Below are 4,016 nucleotides of genomic sequence, written 5' to 3'. Positions count from 1 at the left end.
AAGTATTGCCAAGCGTGCGCCTGTGTCATAAGTAAAGGGCCGGCTGGCTTGACCGTTAAAGGGTGCTGTAACCCCCAAAGTACACTCCAGTCCAAACCAAAAAAAAATATATTTTCTGTGTTTGTGAATTGTGTGCGCAGTAGCCGCACGTGCATCAACAAAGTAGTGCCAAGCGTGCGCCTGTGTCATAAGTAAAGGGCCGGCTGGCTTGACCGTTAAAGGGTGCTGTAACCCCCAAAGTACACTCCAGTCCAAACCAAAAAAATATATATTTTCTGTGTTTGTGAATTGTGTGCGCAGTAGCGCACGTGCATCAACAAAGTAGTGCCAAGCGTGCGCCTGTGTCATAAGTAAAGGGCCGGCTGGTTTGACCGTTAAAGGGTGCTGTAACCCCCAAAGTACACTCCAGTCCAAACCAAAAAAAAATTATTTTCTGTGTTTGTGAATTGTGTGCGCAGTAGCCGCACGTGCATCAACAAAGTAGTGCCAAGCGTGCGCCTGTGTCATAAGTAAAGGGCGGGCTGGCTTGACTGTTAAAGGGTGCTGTAACCCCCAAAGTACACTCCAGTCCAAACCAAAAAAAAAATTATTTTCTGTGTTTGTGAATTGTGTGCGCAGTAGCCGCACGTGCATCAACAAAGTAGTGCCAAGCGTGCGCCTGTGTCATAAGTAAAGCGCTGGCTGGCTTGATCGTTAAAGGGTGCTGTAACCCCCAAAGTACACTCCAGTCAAAACCAAAAAAATATATATTTTCTGTGTTTGTGAATTGTGTGCGCAGTAGCCGCACGTGCATCAACAAAGTAGTGCCAAGCGTGCGCCTGTGTCATAAGAAAAGGGCCGGCTGGCTTGACCATTAAAGGGTGCTGTAACCCCCAAAGTACACTCCAGTCCAAACCAAAAAAATAATTATTTTCTGTGTTTGTGAATTGTGTGCACAGTAGCCGCACGTGCATCAACAAAGTAGTGCCAAGCGTGCGCCTGTGTCATAAGTAAAGGGCCGGCTGGCTTGACCGTTAAAGGGTGCTGTAACCCCCAAAGTACACTCCAGTCCAAACCAAAAAAATATATATTTTCTGTGTTTGTGAATTGTGTGCGCAGTAGCCGCACGTGCATCAACAAAGTAGTGCCAAGCGTGCGCCTGTGTCATAAGTAAAGGGCCGGCTGGCTTGACCATTAAAGGGTGCTGTAACCCCCAATGTACACTCCAGTCCAATCCAAAAAAATATATATTTTCTGTGTTTGTGAATTGTGTGCGCAGTAGCCGCACGTGCATCAACAAAGTATTGCCAAGCGTGCGCCTGTGTCATAAGTAAAGGGCCGGCTGGCTTGACCGTTAAAGGGTGCTGTAACCCCCAAAGTACACTCCAGTCCAAACCAAAAAAATATATATTTTCTGTGTTTGTGAATTCTGTGCGCAGTAGCAGCACGTGCATCAACAAAGTAGTGCCAAGCGTGCGCCTGTGTCATAAGTAAAGGGCCGGCTGGTTTGACCGTTAAAGGGTGCTGTAACCCCCAAAGTACACTCCAGTCCAAACCAAAAAAATATATATTTTCTGCGTTTGTGAATTGTGTGCGCAGTAGCCACACATGCCTCAACAAAGTAGTGCCAAGCGTGCGCCTGTGTCATAAGTAAAGGGCCGGCTGGCTTGACCGTTAAAGGGTGCTGTAACTCCCAAACTACACTCCAGACCAAACCAATAAAATATATATTTTCTGTGTTTGTGAATTGTGTGCGCAGTAGCTGCACGTGCATCAACAAAGTAGTGCCAAGCGTGCGCCTGTGTCATAAGTAAAGGGCCGGCTGGCTTGACCGTTAAAGGGTGCTGTAACCCCCAAAGTACACTCCAGTCCAAACCAAAAAAAAAAATTATTTTCTGTGTTTGTGAATTGTGTGCGCAATAGCCGCACGTGCATCAACAAAGTAGTGCCAAGCGTGCGCCTGTGTCATAAGTAAATGGCCAGCTGGCTTGACCGTTAAAGGGTGCTGTAACCCCCAAAGTACACTCCAGCCCAAACCAAAAAAATATATATTTTCTGTGTTTGTGAATTGTGTGCGCAGTTGCCGCACGTGCATCAACAAAGTAGTGCCAAGCGTGCGCCTGTGTCATAAGTAAAGGGCTGGCTGGCTTGACCGTTATAGGGTGCTGTAACCCCCAAAGTACACTCCAGTCCAAACCAAAAAAAAATATATTTTCTGTGTTTGTGAATTGTGTGCGCAGTAGCCGCACGTGCATCAACAAAGTAGTGCCAAGCGTGCGCCTGTGTCATAAGTAAAGGGCCGGCTGGTTTGACCGTTAAAGGGTGCTGTAACCCCCAAAGTACACTCCAGTCCAAACCAAACAAATATATATTTTCTGCGTTTGTGAATTGTGTGCGCAGTAGCCGCACATGCCTCAACAAAGTAGTGCCAAGCGTGCGCCTGTGTCATAAGTAAAGGGCCGGCTGGCTTGACCGTTAAAGGGTGCTGTAACTCCCAAACTACACTCCAGTCCAAACCAATAAAATATATATTTTCTGTGTTTGTGAATTGTGTGCGCAGTAGCCGCACATGCCTCAACAAAGTAGTGCCAAGCGTGCGCCTGTGTCATAAGTAAAGGGCCGGCTGGCTTGACCGTTAAAGGGTGCTGTAACTCCCAAACTACACTCCAGTCCAAACCAATAAAATATATATTTTCTGTGTTTGTGAATTGTGTGCGCAGTAGCTGCACGTGCATCAACAAAGTAGTGCCAAGCGTGCGCCTGTGTCATAAGTAAATGGCCGGCTGGCTTGACTGTTAAAGGGTGCTGTAACCCACAAAGTACACTCCAGTCCAAACCCAAAAAAAATATATTTTCTGTGTTTGTGAATTGTGTGCGCACTAGCCGCACGTGCTTTAACAAAGTAGTGCAAAGCGTGCGCCTGTGTCATAAGTAAAGGGCTGGATGGCTTGACCGTTAAAGGGTGCTGTAACCCCCAAAGTACACTCCAGTCCAAACCAAAAAAATTTATATTTTCTGTGTTTGTGAATTGTGTGCGCAGTAGCCGCACGTGCATCAACAAAGTAGTGCCAAGCGTGCGCCTGTGTCATAAGTAAAGGGCCGGCTGGCTTGACCGTTAAAGGGTGCTGTAACCCCCAAAGTACACTCCAGTCCAAACCAAAAAAAAAATTATTTTCTGTGTTTGTGAATTGTGTGCGCAGTAGCCGCACGTGCATCAACAAAGTAGTGCCAAGCGTGCGCCTGTGTCATAAGTAAAGGGCCGGCTGGCTTGACCGTTAAAGGGTGCTGTAACCCCCAAAGTACACTCCAGTCCAATCCAAAAAAATATATATTTTCTGTGTTTGTGAATTGTGTGCGCAGTTGCCGCACGTGCATCAACAAAGTAGTGCCAAGCGTGCGCCTGTGTCATAAGTAAAGGGCTGGCTGGCTTGACCGTTATAGAGTGCTGTAACCCCCAAAGTACACTCCAGTCCAAACCAAAAAAAAATATATATTTTCTGTGTTTGTGAATTGTGTGCGCAGTAGCCGCACGTGCATCAACAAAGTAGTGCCAAGCGTGCGCCTGTGTCATAAGTAAAGGGCCGGCTGGTTTGACCGTTAAAGGGTGCTGTAACCCCCAAAGTACACTCCAGTCCAAACCAAACAAATATATATTTTCTGCGTTTGTGAATTGTGTGCGCAGTAGCCGCACATGCCTCAACAAAGTAGTGCCAAGCGTGCGCCTGTGTCATAAGTAAAGGGCCGGCTGGCTTGACCGTTAAAGGGTGCTGTAACTCCCAAACTACACTCCAGTCCAAACCAATAAAATATATATTTTCTGTGTTTGTGAATTGTGTGCGCAGTAGCCGCACATGCCTCAACAAAGTAGTGCCAAGCGTGCGCCTTTGTCATAAGTAAAGGGCCGGCTGGCTTGACCGTTAAAGGGTGCTGTAACTCCCAAACTACACTCCAGTCCAAACCAATAAAATATATATTTTCTGTGTTTGTGAATTGTGTGCGCAGTAGCTGCACGTGCATCAACAAAGTAGTGCCAAGCG

Source organism: Taudactylus pleione, unplaced genomic scaffold (assembly GCF_031769625.1).
Source record: "Taudactylus pleione unplaced genomic scaffold, aTauple2 ptg000442l, whole genome shotgun sequence".
Lineage (NCBI taxonomy): Eukaryota > Metazoa > Chordata > Amphibia > Anura > Myobatrachidae > Taudactylus > Taudactylus pleione.
Note: the sequence above shows the minus strand (reverse complement) of the source record.